Source organism: Pagrus major, chromosome 1, assembly GCF_040436345.1.
Source record: "Pagrus major chromosome 1, Pma_NU_1.0".
Classification (NCBI taxonomy): domain Eukaryota; kingdom Metazoa; phylum Chordata; class Actinopteri; order Spariformes; family Sparidae; genus Pagrus; species Pagrus major.
The window spans coordinates 11,683,593-11,711,084 of record NC_133215.1 but is presented as its reverse complement, the minus strand read 5'-3'; the positions used below and the strand labels follow the sequence as shown (position 1 = coordinate 11,711,084).

The window sequence follows — 27,492 nt, the reverse complement described above, 5'->3', positions numbered from 1 at the left end:
CAAAGATAAACAAACCAGACACGAGTTAACTACGACTCCCAAGGTCCAATTTCAGAGCTTAACACTGAATGTGTTAAAAGCCTACAACCTGTTCAAAGCAGAATGTTGTGCGTTATTATTCTTGCCAATCTGTATGAAAGGTACAAAGACAGAATGGGGGTCGTTGTTGTTCTGCCCTGAGATAGCAGTGGACGTAGCATCAGAGCCAAACGATGTCTGTGTAAAAAGAGTGAGCTGGCAGGACATTTAGATGTTATGTGTGCGACCCACAACTGAATGTAGAAGAGAAGAACAGCAACCAAACATATCTGCAAATTGGGTATTTTTGCATGTCCTTGTTTGACTGCATGATTTTGTTTGTTTTGTATTCTGGTGAAGGATAAACAAGAGGAAGAACAATTGTGTGTGGGTGTTTCTTATGACTGTAGAAAACCAATCCCACTCATCATTAAAAGAAAACTTTGAAATGTGCATTCAAAGTGGACAGAAATACCTCTGTAACCAGCAGCTCCGTCCACGTAGCAACTGTGGGAAGTCACTGCGCCCAACTGTTGAAGAATTATTAACATCACGTAACTCCCTCTGAAACTTTGCTGAATTTTTGTTTGTGTACAGATTAAACAAGATACAATTGAGCAAACTCCTGAAATCAGAAGTTGTCAACCACTCTTGACACCCCTGTCTCCTAGCCTCCACTACATCTTGCTCCACTCCCTCGGTGGTGGACTGAGGCTTAAGCAAATCTGCTTCGACTCTGTCAACATGTTATGAAGTGTGTAGGAATCCATAATGTCCTCTGCATGCCTGGAAATTGTACAGCGGTCCAAAATGCGGTTCTCAGCTCTGATAGCAGACTGAGCTCTGGTGAGGAGAAAGAACAAAACTGCCAAATCCCTCCTGCAGTTCTTCAACTATCTACTCCCTTCAGGCATCCAATATTTCAGCGGATGGTGGAGGAAAATTGCTACAGGTGCTACAGGTGGATAGAGTGATGCAGACAACAGTGGTGAGAGCTGTGGACATTATAGATATGCAACCCATATGACTAACATGGAGAAATAAGGTTGAAAATCCACAAACTGCTCATTTAAGCCCCCCATCTGTGTGCTTTAGCTCCGAATTAATCTCACCAATTTCTCTGTCTGACTATTATGAAAATGTTCTCTGATACTTCCAGTAACTGTACCCCTTTAAGTAATTTGCATTTTAATCTTTTGCGAGGAATCTGCAGTGTGAGATCAAAGTCCCTCTTTAACTCATTAGCAGATAAGATGGAAAATAAAATTCCCAACACTCCCGTACGCAGCTTTCTGTCATAGCAGCTACGGTAATAGCATGTGGTGAAAAGGCCAACACGGAAATAATTGCTCGGTTTAATTTCTGAATGTGCTAGTTAGAATTATATAACCACAACGACTCTCCCCCCACTAACCATATAGTCCTCCTCTACTGAAATATCTGATCCAGAAGCGCATATTGTATTTTATTTAATTAATGCTGCATGCCTTGAGCTCCATTTCTACACAGTTGCCACAGAGCTGTCAAGTGACGAGGCTCAAAATAGCACTCGGGCTATTTCCCCAACTGTCAACCATCGGCACAACAGTTCTGACAAAGAAGTTATGTAAAAGTCTGAAATTAAAAGCAAACGGGATAAACCAAGATGTCACATACTCCTCCTAAATGACAGTTTTTACTGCCCTAAATTTCAAGTTTGTTCATGTTCTGATTTAGAACATCTCTCTCACCACAGTTTTGTCTCCTCTGCGTCTCAAAATACTCTCCTCCTCATGTACTGGTTGCGGCTCCCCTAGAAACAGCACACCATGCCTGTTGTGTAGTTGTGCCACGGCCCTCGCATTCACTCTCGTACAGTTTACACCAACAAATATCTCATTGGGGAGTTTTACTATTAAGATCAGATCCAATATCTCCCGAGGAAATAAAATCAGAGAAACGATATTGATTGGTCATTTTCTTTTCAACAAACAGTTGTATTGATTTCTTTTTTTTAAATATGAAACAAGCACTATACAGTATTGTGCACACCATTAATAAACTAGAAGAAACACACAGGACATACACAGGGAGGAAACAACAGAGGAGCAACAACAAAAAAAAGCATTAATGCAATCAAAACTGTTTCTTTCACACATAGATCCAGGTCCATCCACCACTGGACGTGTCATATTAGTTCAACTGAGTGTGTCCAATACCGGTAGGGCTGATAAAATGGCCATAAAATAATATTTTATAACATTTTAAGGCTATATTGGGATACACAATATATTTTGATTTCTCAAAGCTCCCCAAAAGCACTCCATCAATGCCAGGCAATTCAAGTACCATAATTTTTTTTAACCAAATACTTTGATATCAATATTGAGACAGTATTATAGGGATGACCATTGATACTTTGACAAAATATTAACACAATCAGTTTTTGATAAATAATCATCAATAATGTGGATATAATGGCTGAGGAGGTAAAGGAAAGTAGAAGAGTCTGGTATATTCAGAAATGTACATCACTTTACTATAATGCAAAAACCCAGGAAAAGACAACACTTGGGCAATATCACCATATAACACATCCAAAATCTAAGACAATAAATAGTCTCATATCACAGTAACTATATAATATCAATATATTGCTGAGCCCAGGTGTTGAAAGAGTGACCCTCTGACAATAAATGACAATAAATGAGTCCATGAGTGACCTCCAAATGTTCAGACATGACTAATCAGTTTTTCTTTAAGCGCAGAGTTTACCCTCTAATGTGGTTTTAAATTAAATTAATCTTTGTGCCACAAAGTAACAGTTGATCGATTTTAACACAATTTTACATTTTCTTGGCAAACAATTCATTTGGCAATTCAAATTTCACAGAGGAAAGTGAGACATCTTTTAAAAATACACCCAGCAGAAAAAGCCAAGGCTCTTACAAAGCTTCCCAATCCCAAAACATCTATTTACGATGCCAGAAAAAGGATTAATATAATTCCCCTTTTTCTCTAACATTTTAAGCACAGGGGTGAGAAATTATAATCCATCTTGTTCAGAATAGAAGGTGAAGATTTTGTATTGAGTTTCCCCACAGTCTTTTGCAAGTAAAGACTGATACAGTCAAAAACTTCTTACCAGCCATCCCCTGTGTACTCACTGCCAAATTTCCATTCCCATTTTCAATGGATGTTCTACAATTGTAATGTAAAAAGGGGTTAGAGTCTGAGTCTGGGAACATTAGGCAAAGACGGAGGGATTACGTGCATTAAAAAAGTGACAAATTTGCAGACAAAGTGTTCCTTAGTTGGATTAAACTGCTGCTGAAATAGATCTCTAATAATCTTCATGCCCCTTAGCTTTCCACTTGTTAAAGACTGAGATGCTAGCCTACTCCCTGGGATCTCCCAGACATAGAGACCAAATCCTTTCTTCTAGAAAACTGAAAAATATCTCCCCAGACCTTAACAGAATTGTAAACAATATGGTTGGCTCTAACTTCTTTAGTGGTGTTATAGTTTTTGCAGTTAAGCCGTCCCCACAGGGAGAGAGGTGAACAAGCCCGAGAATCTATACCGACAGCTCAGTCAAGATATGAATGAAGCCCACACCAGATTCAACAAACATGGCAAGCTCAGTTATAGAAAAAGTGCAGCGGGCTGGCCGAGACCACCCATGCCAGTTTGCATTTGACACTATTGATGTTTGTGTCCTTCTGTTCATGTAGAGGACTGTGTTCAGCCCAGACTCCTTTCCCCATAAATCACCAGAAAGAGAACCTCCCCGCTCAGCTGTCACTGTCATGCAGTACACGAGTGCTGGTGTTCAATCATCACCTCTAGTACACGGCAGAAACCTCCACAGTACATTACTGAAAAATCTCAAGGGCATATATATTCAGACTTTTTTTCAGCCTACATTTTAGACATAAATACTGTATTTTTCTCAGCACAGAGTAGCATGGATTAATCGATAAAACACAGCGATCACTTGCTTCAGACTGTAACTCATTAGTAGTTGTTTGTTTTCCTGCTTTTTTATTTCAAAGCTCTCTGAATTTACAATTATATCTCTGAAAATAGATTATTTCTTCTCTTTTTTTGTAATACGATCACAGTAATACTTATTTGTAAGCTTTATTCCTCACAGTCTGCGGAAAACAAGAGTAAGAGATGGTAGTGTGTTCAGTTAGGATGCAAGAGTGCATAGGCTTTTGTTACCTTGGAAACCACAATGCAGTGTCGCAGGCAGCATTTCCTTTCATGGGCTGGACCGGTACTCACGTTAAGGTCAGTCAGAGTGTATCGCTTTCTCTGACGTCAGTGTGACTCACTTTTCTTCAAGCTATTTGCACAGGCGAGAGACAGAAAAACTCTGAATTGAAATATGCTTTCTCTGTTGCTTTTGCAGGTTGGGTTTTAATGGGTATACTTTTAGAAACAGGCCTTTAAAGGTGTTACGGACGTGTGTGAGTACAGCAAGTCTGAATAAGATTGGAGCTGACACATTCACAAATTGGCATTGACCAGTTCTTCCTTTGGTTGAAATGGACCGTTATTATAGATCCACCTACCTACTTTGTTTTTGCTGGAAGGTTATAAACAAAGAAAGGCGCACTTCCCACTAGTGTCAGGGCTCTATAGTTGCACTGTGGAGGAGTAGGGTAGGTGCATATACGGTACTACTTCATTGATAAAAATCTGTCTCACTGAGAGGTGAGAGCTTTGACTGTCGTACATCAGTGGTAGGCAGATAGCTGCCTGTGAGCCAAATCTGGCCCTCCAGCAAAAATATTTGCCCCTTGACAATCGTTGTTTACCTGACAAGGACCTCTAGCAGCCGTGTGAATTATTACTCTCAGCAAGGTGCAAAAAGTTTGATGTAGTTATTAGTGCTGCAGAACCTCAGAGTAAGGACTTTGCTGTGGATGGCTGGGTCAGTACAGTGTGTGACTTCGACTTTGACGGAGGAGACACTATTTCTTCCTCATATATTACAGTTAACAACGGCTTCCTTTAACCATGACCATGATCTGAGTAGTATTTTCTTTTGCCCATCCAGGCAATATTAAATAAAAATTCTATATTCAGGCTGCAACTATCAATTATTTTCACTGTCGACTAATCTGTTTCGATTATTCTCGATTAATCGATTAGATGTTTGGTCTATAAAATGTCAGAAAACAGTGAAAAATTACAGTTTTTCCCAAAGCCCAGGATGATGTGGTCAAATGTCTGTGTTTTGTTTATTACCCAAAGTTATTCATCCAATATTATTGTGATGGAGGAGTAAATAAACCAGAAAATATTCACATTTAAGAAGCTGCAATCTGAGAATTTGACTTTTTTTCCTTAAAAAATTACTCAAACCATGTAATTGATTCGCACAAATATTTGGACATTAATGTATTAGTTGACAGCCAATCAATGAATTGTTGCAGCTCTAATGTAGATGTCATTTTATAGCATGTTATTCTGATAGAGTGGGACATTTTCTGGTAAAATCAACAGAAATCTTTGTGTTTTGTTAATTCAGTGAAGTAAATAACTGACCAAACTGACTGGTAAATATTACCATTAATCAGTCCCACTTATTGATTAGTAAAATTGCCCACTATGACCCAATATAAACAAAGATCTTAAAAGTTGTGGCAGGAAGTGTCACATCAGAAAACGCTTGTGTTGGTTTGTAAGGCAATGACTATACCTTATGTAAATGACATCATACCAGCCTTGCCTTTAGAAAAAAGACTAAGAATCAACACTGAGTTACTCACAGCAAAAAACTGGTGCTCTATGTTTACACAGGTCTACTGTTGGCCCACCGTTTTTAGAGTTGCTTTGAGCCAGAAAAGCACAATCTGGTGACCAGTGGCCTGAGTAATCAGCCATCACCATGATCAATGTGACAGACAAGGCAATCAAGGTGACACTGCCCCCAATCAAACTCTACTTTCGATTCTTTCAAAGCCTCTTAATTCAACAATGATTTTCGAAATCGACACCAAGACACACATTAGAGGAGGTGACATTTGCTATCAAGACCCTGAACTCAAGTAGCAGAAAAAGTTAATTGAATTTGTATTTCCAAAGAGATGTTGGGGGTTTTCCTCTTGACTTCAATCCAGTCAGTTTTTTGGAATCACTATGTTGTAATTAGATAAATTGCATCTTATAGCTTGAAGGCATTGGCTTCGGAATTGAGTTATGATGGCTGATTCTTGGGAAAGTCCTCACACAGATTTAATTTGAAAGAAATGCGATTTAAAAAGAAAAACAGGCAACATCATTAAAAGGACCTGTTGGAACGACATGATGGCCTACGTGGCCTCGCAGCCCCGCCACCTGTAGGGTCAGATGTGGGGGTTGCCGACCAGGTCGCAGGTGAAGGCAGTGACTTTTGATTGCTGAGAACTTGGCTGTGAAAACTGGCTCGGGGGGACATGAGTGTCACCTCTCTGGCAGGGAAGGAGCTGGAGCTAAAGCAAGAGGCAAAGCGGTGGAAATGTGAACAAATCTCTCGTCTTCTTTTTACAATGCCGATCCACTTCAGGGTTAGAAGGGGCAAAGCAGGTGAGAGGATACTCATGAACCCCGTCTGAGTGCCACTGTGTTTTCATGAGAGAATGAGAGGGTGCTCTCTGTGTGACTGTGTTGTGGAGAGGAAGGCTCCGACTTTGTATAAAACAGCAGTTTGGAGTACCCTAATGGAGTGACTGTATAATGTAGTGCTGTCTTGGTGACTAATGTAGTGCTGTCTTGGTTGACATGAATCTCTAGTGTTGTGTGAAGGTCGAGTATAGTGTCAGTGGGCTGACAGACCATTCCCATTTTTAAAAAAGGGAACTGGATCAGGGCTCGACAAATGATTATTTTTATGATAGATTAATCTGTGGATTATCTGCTTGATAAATTGAGTAACAGTTTGTTGTCTACAATACCAGTTTTGAAAAATGGCCACTAGAACTTCCTGAATCCCAAGTTGATAATCGGCATGGTGCAGATGTCACAATCTGGTGCAAACAATCATATGAAGAATAGGCCTGACTGTCAAACTATGGTGAGAGCATATTCTTTGTGACATAGAAGAAGAAGAAGAGGAAAGATGAAGAAGAAGAAGAGGAAGAAGGGAGATGAGGAAGGAGGAAAGAGGCAGAAGAAAGACATGGAAGGAGGAAGAAGAAGAAAAAAGTGTCAATGTGTTTCTCTCAATCCTGCTGTTGTTATGTGCATATCCTTAGCTTAGCTTCCTCAGTCAACCCAGCTAACTTTCTTTCAAGCCTCTGAGGCTGAACAAAGCTAAGTTAAAGGCATGTGGTGCGGAGACGAAGACCCTTTTTATACCTGGCATGAGGATGTATGTCCCGCTGACTGGAGACAGTTTATTCAGCTGGGTGAGATCAGTGGGCCAGAGCGACTGCGGGAAACAATGGTGACCACAGTGGTAGTCACTGCAGATGAAAAAAATCAATTTGACGTCACTCAGGCAGAAATAATGTTCACAGATGAGGTAATGTATCAAAATTTTATGTTTTGTATGGTCACGTTCGCTGACTTCCTTCCTCACTCTCTGAAACATAATTTTGTGTTTACCTGGAAGTCATAGTGTCAGTAGACCTTGAGTAAAACTGAGAATTTCTCTGGTTTTGAACGTTGTTGGAAACATTTTGGATAAGGTAAGTACACAACTCAATGAAATATAGAACAAAGGTGGTTGTTTTTGTACATTTTAATGCAGAGATGTTACATATTAACAGAACACGGCATTACAATTAAATAAAACACACAAAAAAGACAATAATAGCCTTTCAACCTCTCTGTTGCTGTGTCTTCTAGCACGTGTCTGTGTACTTAAAAAGCGACTGTACTGCCTCAGACTCTCTGTAATCTTACTTCGAGGCTGGGTAAGCAAACCATCCTTCACAGAACTCTATTGGGATTCACTGTAAAGACTCACATCAACATTATCTTTCCTCCTGTTTGAAATAAAAGTCACACTCCTACGCTCAGACAGTTCGGTTTTGAGTGATATGGGGGCCAAGTCGATGACAAACTGACCTGTTCTGTTTGCTCCAAAACCAATTTGTCTTTTAAACTGTGGAGTTTCTGTTTTAGTAGACTTTGATCCACAGCCAGAATTTCACAACATGGATATTTAATGAAAATACCTCACCATAAATCAAGTGATGGACAGAGGTGTTTACCTTAAATGCATCCTGGTTCATGTGAGTTCACTTGTGAATTGTTATTTTACTCAAACCCTCTGAGTCATGAATGAAAGTAAAGGAGTGTGATCACCCATGCAATGATTCTTTCCTCCCAGGAACTGATGGGATCTTATCTCTAGTAGCTTCCTGACTGTAGCTCAGATAGCAGCACTCCTGGCAGTGCCCTCAGATAACTGCTGCTACAGAGCATATGCTCTCGCGGACCTGAAGCTGCATAAAGGCTGCTGCAACATTAGCACCACCAGCTGCGTGACTGTGAACATTAGTGATGGTTAGGGGGGGTAGATATGAGGGAGATGAAAGGTGAGAAGATGAGGGAGGAGGAAGGAGATGAAGATTAAGTTTGGAAACAATGCAGGTTCTATTTTTGGTGCGTGGTGGGGTATCTGGGCCAGTGAAGTTGTATTTTTGTCATCATTTCCCTTTGCCGAGGTTTATGCTAGCTGGCAAATGCCAGCTTTTTGCCGGTATCACATATAGTTGTCCGGCAGATGGAAATATCAATGGCCAAAATGTCTGGTAGATAAAATGCCAGATAAATAAATAAATTATTTAATAGCATAAATAATAACCTAATAATGTGAGACCTATAATTAATTTAGCATATTCAAACTTCTATTATGCAAAGGTTTGGGTTTGCCACTGTTTTTAAGACATTGAGCTACTGATTCTTTCATCATGTGCAGCATTTTTTTTCTCTTTTGTCCAATCAAGAGTCCAACACCAAAGACTCTACATACACTGTCATAAATCACAAAAGAAATGCAGCAAATGCTCACATTTAAGAAGCAAAGACCAGCAAATGTTTGACATTTTTGCTTGAAAAATGACTGAAACCAGTAATCGATTAACAAAATAGTTAACTACACAAATCTAATTTTATTTTGACAGATTAAAAACATCTTTTCCTTGTTTAATGGGAACATTTGGGAAGATGTCGAGTTGTTCTAGTAGGTCAGTATCTTGAAAAATGCCTTTCCTTAAGCTACAGTATCACATAAACACAGACATACAAATCCAAATTTCAAAAACACCATACGCCCCGGCCTGTCCACTAATCTATACTGAAGTACCATTGAGTCGTTTAAAAAACATTCTAATTATTTAATTGTCAGTTGCGCTGATGTTGCAGTGCAAATTAATTTGCACCTCAAGTTAATATCTAGCCAAATATAATGATTAGTTCCCTCATGTATGAACCTGGACCATTAACTATAATGAGCCCATTATATGTGCAGTGATCATGAAAGTGAGACGGCACCTGTTCTGTTTGTCTGACGCTGACCGACATTCCCGTTTCACTGTCATGGCGCATCAGCTGCACACAGGCTGGACTCCAAAGCTGCGTCGTCATTTCATGGTTAACAAACCCGACAGTGATTGGCAGGCAGCTCCAATTACAGCCGCAACTGGCTGACACAAGCACCGGTCATCAAATTCCCATTTGGACCTCAGTTGTCAAATAGTCCCATTGATCCACGAGGGTATCTATTGAAAGCTGATGAGGGACTGCTACTGTCCAGGTCAGGGGAGAAGAGTCTGGATGGGATCAATTAATGATGCATCTTGGGAGATTGCCATGATTAGTCGTGGTGGTGAGGAAAGCCCTGTGGTTTTGTTATGCTATGCAGATTTGTGCTTGTGTTGGTGTAAGAAAGAGAGAGCTCATACTAGGTTTTCTTATAATTGTATCATATTTAAATGAGATATTTAAAGCAGAAGTATGCAATAAATGTCCTGAAATCTAAAAGGACAAATAACAAGCATTTTTTTAAGTTATGAAATGATACGAGACTATATGAATATTAATAAAGGTATTATTCAAGGAAAATCATCCTTTAGTTAAGCTTCCTGTTATTCCTCCAGATGACACATGACTCACTGGGCAACACTGTCTTTTAAAAATAATGGTCATATACTAGTTAATGGTTTCGCCAAATAATTTCTGTAGGAAAAGTAATGGCCGTCTGAATAATGTTCACTCGCAACATTTGTTCCACTCTAAGACCCAATTTCCGAACCGGCCCCTGCACACCCCAACCCCCCACTTTCACTCCCTTCGCTCGCTCGTGTGGAGAGATCGCCACATCGAACGTCATTCAGAACCAGTTCACCTGCAGGGGCTCTGCAGCGTCTGCATCGATGCAGCACCTCTTTGTGTACAGAATAGATGAAATGCCACATACCGAGTTCAGTGTGATTATTTCCTGAGGATGATTATTAAGTCCTCTTACCTCAAACACACATTTGATAGACTATCTTTGCACACACATGATGGAATTGGAGAATAAATTGTATTTTGGAATAAACATGGCGTTCAAAGAAATGTCACCGTCAACACACGATGCAATGAGCCAATGTGTGCAATTTGTATCTGATTATTTATTTGTCTTGTCCTGTCTTGCATTCTCTCACATCTCTCACTTGTTTTGTGCTGCATCACTTAATAAAAAAAATGGTGAACAAAAAAAATGATAAAAAACAAAAGGTGGAAGTGACTTTTCATTTATTCAATTAAGAATTTGGCGATTCACAAGCTCACTGCAATTAAGATTATTGATCCAAAGGGAGAAATTGTGTCATGTTACAGTTGCTTCATCCATGAATAGAAAGGTAATGGTATTGAAAAAAATAAAAGTCAATAAGATTTTTTTTTAAAGTATTAAACGAATAAAGTAGAATATTAAAAAAAAAAAACGTTCTTTTAATAACCATATATAGAGAGTAAGAAATAGAAAAATTAAACAATATGTGAATTATATGTTAAAGTTCCTGTTTCCATCGGAGAAGACAAGGGGAACCCAAAGCGTGCCAGTGAATTTAAACACTCCCACTTAATTACTAGACCCTCCAATGTTTTGGTTACGTATTGATTCTAAACCATGTCCTGTCCACATTCTTCTTTACTAAACCATGTCGCAACAGTTTGCTTTTCAAATCAACTCCTGTGACAAACATTGCTATCATGAAATTGTCATGAGCAATTAATAACAATACTGATTCAATGTAGTTAGTATCCTAACAGTTTCTCAGAAGAGTATTGAGGACAAACCACAAGGCCAAAAAGGAAAAACTGTCATCTTCCTGTCCATGAAAGCAGAATTGTGCGACTTCACATGAATGTTCAGTCAAATTGTTTCGTCATTATGTAAAAATGTAATCCCGGTGGCATTACTTTTGTAATAAGACATATTTTCTGTTGCAAATTTGTACAGGCAATTGACTATTTCCCATTCCCCATGTGAGTGTCTCACAGCTGAGGCAGGTGTTTATTTATTCTGCAGGTGCCTTTTTAAATCACAAGTTTGCCAAGAAATCAAGAGAAAGTAGCTGTATCCAAAGCCTTGAACTATTTATTTTTTGGTTTCTCTGCAAGTTTTACATGAAACTGAAATCAATGAAACTGTTTAATTTCAAATGTCTATGTATGAAATCATGACACGCTTTCCTCACTGTGGAGTTCCAGTCCTCTGGTGGATGAAAAAGAAAGAAAAAAAATCTAATAGTCTAATATCAATATTAAAATGTTTCCATGTCATTGATTTCTGATGAGTACCGCAACCACAGTAAAATGGTTTGATGAGAATCAATTGTTTGTTTCATGCTAATGACAAAGCAAAATCATTTAAGCTAATTATATTTATTCCCCATTAGCTGCAGCCCTGTCATCCCAACAATTAGTCAGATGCTGTGAAATTATTGGTGTGAATCTCTCTGTGTGTGAGTGTGAGAGTGTGTCTGCTCACACACGTGTGTATATTATGTATTTTTTAATGAACTTTGGATTGCGTCCTTTCCGGGTCAGCAAAACCATGACGAAAATACAGAAATGTTACCGCCTCAACTTCCAGCTTAATTAAATCAAAAAAGCAAACTGTTTTTTGATTTATTTCACATAAACAAGATTAGGAAACACTTCAAAACCGAGAAGTCCAAATATTTTTTTTTAAATTGGAAAGCACAAATTAATAACTCACTAATTTGGCACCATTATGGATTTCTAGCTGCACATTTGATTGATAGATATCGTTAAATATACAGCAGTTCATTAGTGAGTTTGAAGGTCATTTGCAACAAGTAATTAGCTGAGTGCTCAATCAATAATTTCAAATCTGTTGAGTACATACAAGGTATTTTACTGTTAAAGAGTGTAGTGATATTTGTCTTGGAGTTTTCGTAACCATACATAAGCATGTAATCTCTTCATCTGTGCCTTACTATTACAACCCAAACGGGTCAAACGATGTGATTAAGTATAGCGCTCATGTGATCAGTAATAAAAGCAGCAAAAATATATAAATGAACGCTTGAAGAATTTAAATTAAAGATAAATACACACCAGAGAGAACAGAAAGCCTTTTATGATGGTAGTTATTGATTCATATCTTTAAAGTCCAAAATGAATCAGCGGCCAGAAGAATAGAAACGTTAAACTTTTAGTTTAGAAGTCAACCAACGTGAGAACAAACTCTCACTTAGGTCAAAGTCGGGTTTACAAGATGAGATGAAGGCATCGATAACTCTCTCACTGCTGTAAAGTACAGAGGAGAATTTATTCAGAGATGTTCACCAGCTGCAGGAGGGAGGACTGAACCCTCTTGACCTGATCAGTGAAACAGTGCTTTGAGTTATGTGCAATCTCAGCTCTGTAATGGACGGTGTAACAAAGGCGGACAGGCTGCCAAGATAATCTTTTGTTGTGTTGTTGGTCGAATTTGCTGGATCACACAGAACAAACTCAGATCCCGTGTCTGTTGTTTATTTAGAATTATTCAGGAGAATTAGTCGTACTAGTACACCATCCAGTGCTCATTTATTTTGGGCGTTTGGGAGCTGCTGTCAGTGAGGAGTTATATCAAACACTTGGAAAACAGCTCTCTAATGATTCTCTCTTTTGGTCTACCAACATACATGTTATTGTCTGTTACTTTGTTTAAACACATTTTTCTCCCAGAACATTTTACTGTTTTAACAAAATCTCCAATATGGCGACTGTTTTCTACAGTACTGCTGTGAATCCCAGCTATAAGTCAGAGACGATTGCAATTTTCTTGGCCAGGTCTGATTTCTGATTTTTTTTTTTTAAGAGTCTGAATCGCTACTTCAGATTTTGGCCGATTCTGAATTTTCTTTCCATCTGAAAACTATGGTTTACAGCATACACAAACATTTTCCTGACTTTGCTTTTAAAATTCAATTGTATGCTCATTCAACTGGAAGTGTAGTCACAATTATCCATTTTTCACACTGATTCAGTGTCAGCTGAATTGACCTTGTGGTACTTATTCTCAAGTATATGGAATACTAATAAACCTACAAGCCATTCATTGCAGCTCTTCTTTTGTCAAGGTAGCTTTGCAGACATGACAATGACATCAGATTATACAGAGCAGATCGACACAGGAATGGCATGGACCATCCAGTACATTTTCAAAATATAACACCCTGTGCAGACTCGGGAGCTACAGCAACACAAATTCAGAAATGACAAAAATAAACACAGTTAAAACAGACAAAAAGGAAAAAAATAATTAATGAGAGTCCATGAATGAGTGTTTAGCAGCACTATAGTCCATCAGGGCAACTGCAACACTTAATTTATTTATCACAACAACCATTCGATTTAACTTGTTCTCTGCCAAAGTTAAACCAAAAAATGATAAATAAAACAAGACTTTAGCTGAATGCAACTGCTAGTTCTCTCCACCTAGCGTTACACCATTATCGAACCAGTTAGAGCTCATACACCGAACCGGACTTGCAAAACCAGAAACCTACCCAATCCTAACAGAGACATGCCTGGTGGAATCAAGGCGCACGTGCATACAAATATATGAAGGATGGAGTTTGACTTAGCCAGCACTTCAGTCAGCACTTCACTTTGAGCCAGAACCCTCCATCATCTAAATAATATTAGATGAAAATGTTGTCTTTCCATAATAATATTGGCTTTTTGCAACTGTGGGCCAACGAGAAAATTAAAACTTGAAACACAGCTCTTCAATGCTGATTGATGACCACAATAAATCAGCTCATTTGAAACAATCACCACGCTCCCACTTCTCGCCTCCAACACCTCGTTGGACAGACAAATTGTTTTATTTGTTCTGTTCACCACAGCGTCTTGTTCTCTACCAATTATGACAGCCATCTCTTTTTTTATTTTAACTCTTACTTTAACTTAACGGTGCCTGCTGAGAACATTTGCACAACTTTGTCCACATTACACTGGAGATGTTGCGTTTTTAATAGTTATGTTTAAGAGTTGAAAAGAGCCGTGCCTGGAGAGCTAGACTATCTTCGTTCAGAAAGCAGCATTTTGCAAGACCCCCCGGTGGTTAAAAGATCAAGACATGAAAGCTGAGGAGATCTGTTTGAAAATACACCGTTCCAGGACTTGCATGGGTTCGAATTTTAATTTGTACTTTGGCAAATCCTCCTCATTTCATGGCTCTCGACAAACTGTAAAAATGATGAAAATGTCGGCGGTGTTTGTGACATTCATAGTGTAGCTGGAAAATGAAGCCTCCAGTAAAATCTCTTCTGTGGGCAGGCAACTGTATTTACATATTGATTATTATTTTGCCTGAAGGATCTTTTTTTCCTTCCTCTTTTTGAAATAGCCAAGCCAGGAGGATTGGAGTGTTTGATTATGTATGCCTCATATCTGGTATCAATGTCAGTTTAGGTCCAAAGCAGTGAGATAAAGTTAGATTGTCCTGTTTTTGTGTTGATGCAAACAGTGACCTTGTGCCGTTGGGTGATTTTCTTGGAACCAGATTTTTTTTTCTTGCCTCCTCCTGTTTGGCAATTTCACAGCTCACTTTAAAATTGCCTGTCATAAAATATGTGGGAGAGCTCACTCGGTACATACTCAGAGATGCAGTGTTATCGTGGTTTTTAAACGTGCGCCTCTCCCTTCACCTACTCACACCACATCATAATGCGGGCGCTGTCATGGCTGCAGGGGGTCCAGGCACCCCATGAACATCATATCATCTCCTTTTATGTGTTTTGTGCATGCCTGCTTCACTTCAGTATAACTTCTTCAAGATTTACATGCAACTTCAAAATGTTACTAAAACGCTTTTAAGGCATAAGACCAGTACGGCTGAGTGTTCAAGCTACAGTGACATGACATTCTGCAGGACCGCAGGCTTTTATTAACGCCTTTATGGTTGATTAAACCCATTAACGACAGAAACAGCTGTATGTTTTCTTCTGATTTAAGGGACTGGGGTGCAGTTTTATGAGCAGTAAATGTAGCAAGTTTCATCCAATTATGTGTTCATTTTTTGCTCGAAGTGCAAAACAAATTGATGCTTGTGGTTTGGAAAACTGGTCGGCAATAACTCACCCTCAAACATAGTGCACCGCCCTTTTCAAGGTAGAGGAGTCTGGAATATGGACAGTGACATCCTGGTGACCCTTTGAAATTTGGCATGCCTCCACGAAATATCATAAAATGCCTTGAGGCTTGCCACTCACTTCCACTACATCACTGAACTTTCGAGCGACCAGTTCCTGGCTGTCCTCACTGTGTACCTGACAGCTGGTTTGTCAGTTATCAAACTCACTCGCCTTACCAAACACATTTTTCAAAACTAGCCTCACAATCAGTGCATATTTGAAAGAAAAAGGGACGAGTGCAGCACAGTAAAAAGGAAGTAATGTAGAAGTAATAAATCAGGTGATCTTCAAACATAGGGTGTGGTCAAGTAGGAATAAAACTTAAAAACATGCATTTCTTCTTAATTGTGACTATTAAAGGTCACAATTGAGTGAAAATATTTTAGGCCATTTGAGTTTTAACAAATTGAAGTTACCATGGAAAGCCATTTCATTTGACCACTGCTCAAAGTACATAAGAGTACATGAAACATCACTTGAGATTATTGTTTGCATTGTCTTTTAACACTGTTGATTTACTTTAATATGTATGAAGGTAGGGATGGGAAGCAAGAACCATAACTGTTCTTGAAGTGGAATCAGGAGGCTGTAACTGGCTCTAAATTGTCCGATCAATCAGAATGGTATGCCTCCAAGCTTATCACTTCTTTGTATTGATGACAGCATGTTTTTCTGACAGCTATGCGTTGCAAAACAGTGACTGCTGGAAGCTTTCAACAAAAAAGGCATAGTTTAATTCCATGAAGAAGGCAAGCAACAGCTGCTGTTGTAATGTTGTTATACTTGTGAAATGATCATTTCAAGTATGTAACCAGTAATATGCTGAAACGTCTTTCTACGCAAAATGGGCCTAAAATCATGGAATGCCAGGTGTTTGAGTGTCACTGCTCCAAGGTCAGTGATAATACAATCTAAAAGTTAGAGTTGAACTTTTCAATTATAGTAGCAAAGGTTGGTGATGAAACTTCCATCTTTATTCTAAAGTTCACAACGGAGCGCCATTCACTGTCGAATCCATTCATTTCCTTATCTGTGCATCAACCTATGAAGCCATTCTGTTTGGTTGAAGGCTGCATTACATCTTGATGCGTGCATCCTTTAAGGTAGGTGATAACAGTAATTGAAACTGAGCGCTGTTGCCCGGCAATCCCGCTACAATTGACTCGCTACACCTCACAGCAAACGCGGCTCACACGATTCGCAGCAGACGTCTTGGATCGCAGTTTCGAATCCATCTCGTTTCAGTCAGTCCGACAGTCACGCATCAAACCAGTTGAGTGTGTTACGTCTGCACAAAATCCTCTTCAAAGCTCTCTTTAGTGATGAAAGATACTCCTATTGCATGAAAGTTGTTACGCAGTATGCATTAGTGGGAACATTAAAACAAAATTAACTGAAAAAAATATAAAATTTGATCAATAATCATTCAAAAGGATATTAAAAAATGTTTTCTAAAAGCTGGTGATTGAGACTTTTGTGCTTTCAAGCTGCAGTCAAAACCTTGGTCTGTACCTAAAACCTATTAAAAGTTAGCATTTAAAGAAGTGTTTGAAGAGAAAAAGGTCATTTGACTCAGGCAGCTGCTTTTGAAGAGGAGCCTGTTGACTCAGAGAGGGATGATGTTGACAAAAATGGTGATAAATCATTCTTTATATTCTTCAGAAAGTTTCTGAACAGGCCATGCTTGAGTAAATATCCGTCATCAGTTAATATTAGTCGTCCCTGCATTATACAGTTATGGTTTACACTACAAAGCTATGGGTGGAGAAACGTAACTTTTTGCCTTCACAGTCATTGTATAGACATTTACAAGAATCACAATTTATGGCACGAGCCATAAATTGTACTTGCGTATGTGTCGTTGAGATTTAGATCAACAACTGAGTATATTTCTCAGCGTCTCTGTTAAAGAGAGGATTAAACCATTTAAAGTGTTTTACAGTTATATTAAAATGGACAGAGCTAATGGTTGGTGTGAAGGCCACATTAGGACAGTTTATAGATAAGTTAACTCTGTAAATCAGTGCAATTAAAGTCAGCATTAAAAACTCAAGACAGGCTTTCCAAGCACTGGTGCTGTTCATTATTTCAGGTTTTATTAGAGTTTCTCTCAATAAAACGAGGAGAGTTTGACTTCTCCTGATAAAGGCCCTTGTGGTTGTAGATCTTATTAAATTGCACATTGTTAGTTTAACCCGCTGTTGCTGTGGGTTGCATTTTCTCACTTACTCGCCTTTGTGCCTCGAGTAAACGGCACAGTCCATGACATATATGCATGATGGACTAACTGACAATTTGAAGATGTAGCTGAAGCATAAATCTGCTCGTAATAGATGTCGGATTGTTCTCATACATTGATATTTTTGCTCCTGTGACATTTGCTGGGCTCACTTAACAATGATTTATAGCTAGATACATCTTCATAAAAGTAGTTCCTCGTGTTGAACTCTTGTTTCTGGGTTCACAGCTTCTTATGTTGGTTTTTGCAAATGTATAATGCATATTGTGTGTGTGTGTGTTGTAATGATATTCCATCTTTCCTTCAGGATGTTAGTGGAAGTGATAAACTTCAAGTTGATGCAGACTAGGGATGCCAGTTTCGATAAGCAGACCATTAACCTGTAACTTACTAGATAATTATTAAGAGTATAATACACAAAATGATGGTACAAGAAGTGCCGAGCTTGTAGTCCGCCACTCCATTGAGTCAATGAGCTCCGCTGCACCGCTTCAGCTTCTCAGCTCTGATTCAGGAGCACACTAGTCTTGCATAACTGGTCTTATTTCCACACTTTGTTTTGTTGCTGTGCAAGCGCTGGACAAAGGAGCACACTGGACTGCATCTCCCAGTCAGCACTGATGAAGTTACAGGTTGTTGCAAAGTTAGCTTTCATTTGTGAGAGCCGTCCAGCAGACCCTTGGCAGAGCTAACTTTAGCCTGTCTGCCATGGTTAGCTCGACTTCTAGCTCATCCTTCTTCTCCTCGAAGTGCTTTTCAAAGTGCTACCTAGACTGATCCTCAGCTGTTAGCAGTGTTCTGGTACGCAAATTAGTGGTTTGGTAACTGGTCGGAAATATTCTTGACGGTTGACATCCCTAATGTAGACTCCACTCGGTGAAAGTGAGTCCAGTCGGTGATCTCAAACTTCATCATAGTGAAGATTTTCTTTCTACCCTGACATGGCAATGTCTTGCTCAGATTAATTAATCACAGCGGAGCACGCAAACAGTGTGATTGATCAATCAGTCCCCTGCTGAGTTGAATTATACAGAACCACATTTCATCTCATTATCAAAGTTACTGGCTGACAGTTTAAACAAGCACCACACTCATTAAATACGTGGCCTTAGTTATGAAATGTAGAGCCACGGCATGAGTAAGCCTTAAATATGAATAGCCTTAAATGGGCGACTTCCTGTTGGATTAAGGTAATGGCACCAAGATTTTTTTTTCATATGATACACATGTGAACGAAATTTCATACATGTAAGAGAAACTTGTCGCTGCTCTTTTGGGTCATTTTTCCACCCCCATGAGCAAAACCCATAACACATGTAAATTTCCACCTCCTGTGACGCATGTGTAAGTTTCATGAGTTTTCAAGCATGTTCAGACCCCCAAAAATGTGATTAATTTGAGAGAAAAATCATAATTCCTTGCATTATTAGTGCCTTCGCAGTGAGAGCAGAGCAGATGCTTTGCCTCCACCTTCCCCACCACTACCATCAATACAGGTACACAGCCATTCTATGGGAAACACTGTAAAGTGATCCATCCTCTGGGAGGACATCCTAACCTTTAGAAGAGGACGTCCCACAGTGTTAGAAATCTACGATTTTGCAAACATGATAAAACACTGCATGAGAAAATATCTTATTATCCTACACATTTATATTTGTGCATCAAAGGTGCATTTGGTCCTGTGTGCTGTGTGTACTGACCTTCAGTGTCCTTTGGTGTTCACACACACACACACACACACACACGCACACACACAAACATACTCAGTGTGTCGCTGAAGAGAAACGCTGATCTTCTGCATGAGCAGACATGGTTATGCAATGGTTTCACCACAGCAGGTGCGACACACTGACAGTGGCGTGTTGTGAGAAGTGAGGAGGGAGAGGCGGACAGCCAGGGCTATTTTTAAAGCCACTATCGGAGGCATCAGTAAGGTCGGCTCGGATGCAGCATTATTCTGCGGGCCTGCTGACTTCTAGGAGGGCTCTTTAAGTTTTTATTGCAGCGCTGTAGTTTCAGTGGCGAGCTTGAAACGCATATAGATGAATATTTGAAAAGAAGGGTACTGTGATGAAGGGGCCAGATCCGTCAGGGATGAAGCACCCTAAGTGGTGCTCTGAAGAGAAGGACAAGATTACACTGACTATAATATTGTGCTGCAGACATTATTATTTTAGGATGCCACGTAATGAATACTCAGGGACCGTTTGTTCTCGGCATACCATCTCCCCAGCAGGATCATTTGGTGTATTAAGACTATCAAGCATCTGTACATGCTGCATTTATCCATCTTCTATCGCCATAGGCAAAGCAAATCAAGCATCTCACTGAGTTATGAGAATTCAACTTTCTTATTGTACAACAGAGCAGCAGATTTACTCCAGTTGCGGAGTTAGGAGCCAGCAGCGACTCTGAGCATCCAGCATCGAATAACATGATCAGTTACTCAGTGGGTGTATCCATGCACCATTGGCTCCTCTATCCGAGCCCAGCTTTAGTTAATCTAACCTCGGCTACCTCATGCGCTGCGAGCAGGCAACTGTGGCTAAGGACCCACTACTTTACACCCGGCACCGAATTCAATTAACTGCCCAACTGGAAAATGAGTGTTTGGGGAAATAAAGCACCGAACAAGGAGGCAGAGAAACAGCGGCATTACTGTAGATGATGTGGTGGTGCACATTTGTTATGATTTGCCGGAGCAAAGCAATCGGCAGGGTAAATGTTTTGCAACAGGAGGTGTTCGGGGCATTCAGTTTGTTATAATGTGAAAAGCCATGGAACAACATAATAGAGTTTGATATGGGAAGGAAAATACCTGCGTTATATGTTGCTGAACTCTAACAAAATAATAGAATAAGAGATTAAAACAAAGCGATGAAAAAATGTGTCGAGTCAGTGCCTCCAGGCAACAATGTGTTCGGTTTAATAAGATTGTTGTATCTCATTAGGACGTTATGCATCCAGGAACATTGCCAAACAAAAAGAACATTTTGAGTAACACAAATGAATCACCAGATGGGCTACAGAGAGCTACTTCCTAGATATGATGTTCTCTGGTGTCTGCAGGGTAGGCGTGTAATACTATTATCTGTATCAGATTATTGAAAAAAAAATGTTTCTGATATAAACACATCTGATTTATATCAGACGTGAGCAAGGCCTAGACTGGAATTTATTCAAATTGTTGATATGGTTAATCTTGCTAATCTGTGTTAAACTGCTTCTTTCTGCCAATTACACTCCTAATATGAGTCTGTGTAACTTTAATCACAATAAGATATTTTAACCAATTAATTCAGCAGTAAAAAAGATGAAAAATGGTCATTTTAAGCAGGTGTTAACAGTGAAAATACAAGGCAGAGGAGCTAATCGGGCCAGGTTGTACGGTTGCACTGATTTATGAACTGATGTTCCTAAATTAGGCACCGTGTTGACTGCCATGTCGACAACCAGCAAGGCTCTGTAAGAGCTGAAAATGTTTTCTCATTGAGTAGGTAGTTGTATAGCAGACTAAAAGCGTTATATTGAAGGTTGTTCGTATGATTGAATTTATGCTCTTCAAAGATGTAAAATACTGAAGGGCTGAATGATTTTCAGTTCAGTTATTACTTCTGCCAAGGAGGTTATGTTTTCACCCATTTCCTTTTGTTGATTGGTTGGTTTGTCAGCAGGATTACACAAAAACTACTGAAAGGATTTCCACAAAACTTGGATGGAGGATGGGTCTCTGCCCAGAATAGACCACATTGACATTGGTGCAGATCTAACAAAAGTGAAAAAAGCAAGTACAATTATCAGTATTGGAATCTGCCAAATTGTTATTATTAAACATCTGTATCCTCCCATTTCAAAATCAATACATTCCTACCACATTGGGTTATTTTTCTTAAAAGACAGTCGACACTTGATTTTGGAGGTAAAAAACACATAGATGCACTTGCCTCTATGGGCTACACGCCTGGTTTAATGTGCTCCGCTGTAGCAGACCACACCCAGCTATAGTACTATAGTGCTACGTGCAGATTGTGAAAAGTGCATGTTGTCACCACCTGTTGGCAGGGCAGGCGACTCTATTAGGTTAGGTGAAGTGACTCTTTCAAACCTAGAGGTTGTGATGGGAGGAGGCCCAGACAAATGTAAAGTAGGTGTGTTATAAATAGTTCATTGGAACATATTGCATATTTAAAAGATATGAAAGTTCTCTTTAACAATATTCATACAAGTTTTAGACGTTTGAGTCCCAAAATCCAGCTCAGAGGTTTCTCTCTACTGAATGTCTGGCAAGGTATTTGGCTTCACTATCAGATTATGTGGTAAAAACTTTATCTTGCACTGCATAACTAATCTTTTGAAAGCTGATTAAAAGTTATTTTGGATCAACCAATAACTTTTTGCCAAATGTATGATGTCTGAATTTTGTGACTGCTACACTCCCTGTTTGTAGCTCATTTGCTTACAATTTGACAAATCTGCATATAGAAAGGTTTTACTGCATTATCTGTTTACATGTAGTATATCTGAATAAGCTGTTGGTATTTGTTTTAGAGCTGGAAGTAACAATTATTTTCATTATCAGTTATTATGATGACTATTTTCTAGCCTGTAAGATAAGTCTATGAAATGTCAGAAATTTATTATATTGTAAAGCCCCAGGGGATGTCATTAAATTGCTTGTTTTGTCCAACCAACACTGGAAAATCTGAAGATCTTCAGTTTATAACATAAAACCAAGACAAGTCGCAAATGCCCACAATTGAAACACTGGAAGTAGGTAAAAAAATGTCATATAAATAATAATCGATTACCAAAATAGTTATTTTTCAGGCAATCAGCTAATCGACTAATTGTTTCAGCTCTAACCTTCATCCCTGCTGCAGGGGCAGAGAGTCTACTCTCCTGATCCACTTCTATAAACTCATTCTCACTTCAGACAGCTTAACACACAGAACAGCCTTAGAGCTATTAATTAAAGGACACACCTTAGAGACAGTAAACAAGTTCTTTCCTGACACAGCAAGTGATGTACACTACCTCTGCAGCAGACAGTCGACCGCATCAGTGGCTGCAGGTGCTTCCCTCTCTCCTCCTGTATCTTTCAGCAGGTTTTATCTTGTAGAGAAGTGGTAATGAAACAGGAGTGAAGTCGTTTAGAGAATAGCTGTTGATAGCAACACTGAAATCTGAGACTGCGACACGATTCCTCGGTGGGTTGTCTGACAGTCGCCACAAGCTGGGGACAAACAGTTGTAAAGGATGCTCATGAGCAGAAATGCACTGAAAAATCGAAACTCTTTCTCCTTTTTTCTCTTCCTGGTCTTAGATGTGTTTGCCTCTTGTAAACCTAAGAGTTTGGAAGGCCAACCAACTGTGGGCTTTTCATTGTATCCTCATGGGATGATAATGCCTCTATTTCGTCTGAACACTTCAGAAAATCAGAAAATCTCCCTTCCCCTCTCCTTTCTCATTCTGTCTCTCTCCCTTCTTTCTTATCTGTCTTATTGCCCTCATGGTTGACCAAAAGAAAATCTCCTACTGCCAGAGGAGCCATCCTAGCTTGTCCCAAAGCAATTACAAGCCTGGCTATTCCTTACCCTCAGCTAAACATATTGCCGACTGATATTGCATGACTTCCTTCTCCTACCTCTTCTAACCGAAGATAACAGTGAAAAGTACACTCATACTGCGGTGAAATTGTCTGGGGAACTTCTCAAAGACTTTGCTTCTGAAGTTACCGGTAAGCCTTTGGAAACTTCCCTTTGATTGCACTTTGAAATTAAGAGCCCTAACTGGCAGCCAGTGTGGACAATAAGAAGGGAATCAGACCGTGCAAGTAATAGGAAAGTTAATAGCATTGCAGCAGTGACTGTAACACCTTTCAAATATATACTTTAAAGGTGCTATTAGCTTCCCATGTTGTTCTCATGGTTGATTGAGCAACTGAGTCACTGCACAGAAATCTTACACATCATAACGTTGATGTAACACTTCCAAAGTCTGAATTCATCCTCCCACATTAAACATAAAGCCAACGGCAGCATAAAAAGAGATCTAAGTGCTCTGTTTAATATTTGTTGTTTCATCATCATCCCTACACCCTCACTTCCTGTCATCTCTTAACTGTCAGCTATCAATAAAGGCATAAAATGCCACCCCCAAAAAGACCATACAGACACGCCAGCTTTGAGGGCAGTGCTAACATCAGCGTGGTAATATGCTCACAATGGGTTGGTTACAGGGTTACAGGGTTGGCTAGACTAGTGAGATGTGGGGGGGAGCTTCCCTCAAGTTCATGTTTGTCAATTAAGTCAGAGAAATAAGTTCACCTCCAACAGGCATTCATACCTTGTTCAGCGACCCGACTGCCATTTTGCTTTTTTAATAAATACTTAGCAGTATGATGGATGCTACAGTTACATACCCATCTGCTCCGTTGGACCTGCACTATTTTTTTGGCGGGAGGGCTCCACCAGCCACTCCAAGTGCTTGAGTTGAAAATCTCTCGACTCTCTCAAGGCGCTGGTGGCGTCTCCGATGTACTTTTTTTTTTAGGCAACCAATCTTATAGCTGATCGGCCTCTTCACCTGTCCCCAGGTAATCCAGAAAAAGGTGGAGAAGATTGTTCTGGCTGTATCTGTCTGTCCTGAACTTTCATAACAGAAAAGAGACTGTTTTGGGGAGCTGTTCACTGGCTGTTGATGGTGAGTGTGCTGTTGTTAGCTGTGTGGTCAGCCCACTGTTACCATAGTGTTAGCAGCTGTAAATCAAAACCACAGTGCAGTGATTTTTTTGTTTTTTCTCAGCGTACAAGCGCTTCATCCCAACGCTCTCGAGCGCACAGCCAGCGCTTTTCTGCCTGGAAAAAAACTAGACCAACGGAGGATATTTTGTGTCAAAATGAAAAGCAAACACCTATTTGACAATATTTCGGATTTATTCCCAATGCTAATAAGGAACCTGATAATGTAAATGAAAAGGTAAAGGAGTTGGCTACTTCACTGAGAAGTTGGAGGTGTGCAACCTGTCACCTGCAGCTCTTCATCCAACAGCTCCTTCTTGTTCAGTGCTCCCACAGACTGTATAAAACTACATTCTGACATAATTCGCCTTCAACAAATACTGAAAAAAGGCCGTTGTTTTGTTCCGTAGACGCATTTCTGATGAATGATATCGGTAAGTGCTAAACTCACTGAATACATTGCATTTCCTGTAGAAAATGTTAGATTAACAGTGAATTAACACAGCACTCTACATATAGTGAGTGTCTTGTAAAAACCTGGTGTACCAGTGTTGTCACATGCTTATCAGTTGGTGGGAAAAGTTTGACACCGCAGCAACCCTAACCCTGACAGGTAACACTGTCTGTGAGATAACTTCACAACACTCCCTTCTGCATACCAGATACCATTCGTGCAGCTCTACCCACAGTGATCCTGTCATATTTGATGGGAGCATTTACAGAACAGTTATGTAATGGAGGCCTTTTTATATGGACGACAGCAATGTTACATATTTCATGTGTGATGGTTTATTTAACCGTTAAAAGAGATGTGGAATGTGGTACAGTGCTGGCACAAAGAAACAAAAACAGAATCTTCTTCGTCCCTGCTGTTCATTGCAAACTCCATATAAAATTCACTTGAAGGTCAGCTGACGCCGCTGTTCTCCTATTTTCTCTGTGACTAAACAAACACACTGTTTTTCTTGCCACTAGGTGCTGCCTTATTGTTCAGGAAGACAGTTTTCCCCTGGGGGGGACCGGGTCAGCCGCTGTGCCAAGCCTGAGAGTATGAAAATGGAGGTGACAGGATGTTGATGAGGAGGCCCGAAGCGTTACCTCCAACCGCCATGCCCTGGAGTGCTCCACTCTGCCAGCCGGTAATGAACCTGTGAAGCGCCTCTCAGCTCACATGTCACCCAGTCACCGAGTCATTCTTTACCAACCGCATTTTCACCCCAGAGAGAAACAGAAACACGTAACACATCCGAAGTGTTCAGTATTCAGTATTAACCATCTGATGTTTGTTTGCAGACAAACAACAACACATTTTTTACGCTACCTGAGTCAGTCAGAGTGTTTGAAGCACATTAATCTAAAAAAAAACAGTAGGGAAATATGGAGATGTTAAAGGGTACAAAACAGTTGAGCGAGTGAGAGTTGAAGCGTAGAGGTGAGAGAGCGGTGGAGGGTAACAGCGGGAAAATAAGTACAGGTGCGACTTGATAGAGAAAGATGAGGTGTGTGTGTGCATGTGTGCGTGCTCTTTCGTCTCACTCCTGTGACTTCCTGTGCCCAGCAGACTGGATCTCTCTCTCAATCCCTCAAACCCACTGGTGGAGAACATATGCCTCGATATGTAAGCTGACAGAGGATTTTCACTCTCCCCTTCATCCTTCCTCCTGAATATTTCTCTCCCTTTCTCATTCCAATATTTGGTGAGCCATAAAACTTTTAAATAATTCTCGTAGAGTAGTAAAGAAGGAGGAGTTATTTTGGGTGCCCACGGTTCTGGAAGTGAAAGTCACATTTATTTCCTCACGCAGATAAAGTTAGATGACTGGTAGAAACTCTCCTGGTTGAATTTGTCAGTAAAGAAGATGAGCAAATGTTTTAGGAAACATCTTTCTATCGCTATCCTTCTTTCATAAACAGTCAAATCGATTCATGGGTTTCAAAATCCTCTGATTCCAGCTTCTTAAATGTGAATATTTTCTGGTTGCTTTACCCCTCTATGACAGTTAAACTGAACATCTTTTGTTCCCCCAGGGAAATAAATACATTATGAATACATTCATTTCCCAACTCTGTGTTAATTGTTTAGTTATCTTTTGTTAAATGCTTAATATGTGTTAAAAATAGTCATAGTAGTTACACATAACATAACATGTGTTTGGACCTCAAAAACATACTTGTTTGTTTGCTGTCTAAGCTTTTAATTTGTCATTCCTCTGCCCTCTGTGTCATCACACTGGACTGTAGTGTACTTCACTTCCTGTTTTATTACGTTCATCCATATTTGTTTGCTTGACTTCCTGTCTTGTTCAGTTTCCCACTACTTTCATTCACCACCTGTTGTCAGTTATCCAATTAGCCATTTCAGTAATGATACTCCCAGTTGTTCACTACCCATTTATGAGATTGTCTTAGCTTTCTTCACATACTAGCTTTCCAGCCATCATTGTTCCTGCTTGGTTTCCAGCATATGACCACAGTCTGTTTGGACTTGGATTTTTGCCTGATCCATGTAAGTTTGCTGCTTCTGACTGCTTTTTTTCTGCATGTGCCTGCTCTTTGTACTGCCACTCCTCAAAGGCTGTAAATAAACTTGGCCTGAACCTCACTTCAGTATATCCGAGTTTGAGTCCATTTTTGGGTTCTGGCCATCACGCTGTGGTCAAACAACAGGCATGAGGGAGGTGTTGATGGAGGCTGGTCTAAAACTCTGCGTCCTGCTGTACTTGCTTGGCTGTGCCCACTTTTCAGCAGTCCAGTCAAATCTGAAGGATTAGTTCAAATCCCTCTCGCCCACATATTCAGTTTCACCAGGATAATCATCACAAGACACTCCAACTTTCTAATAAACTGAAATAATTCAAACTGATGGCAT

At 39.8% G+C, this 27,492-nt stretch overlaps 1 long non-coding RNA gene across 1 annotated transcript in view; it reads left to right on the top strand.

Annotated features, from left to right (window-relative positions):
• Positions 1–26,501, top strand: part of LOC141006423 (uncharacterized) — a 158,240-nt gene extending 131,739 nt beyond the window's left edge. Inside the window, exons 2-4 of the long non-coding RNA XR_012179915.1 lie at positions 24,479–24,585; positions 25,599–25,762; positions 26,185–26,501. This is a non-coding gene — a long non-coding RNA (uncharacterized lncRNA). The remainder of the gene's footprint in view (positions 1–24,478; positions 24,586–25,598; positions 25,763–26,184) is intronic.
• Positions 26,502–27,492: the final 991 nt, after the last annotated feature.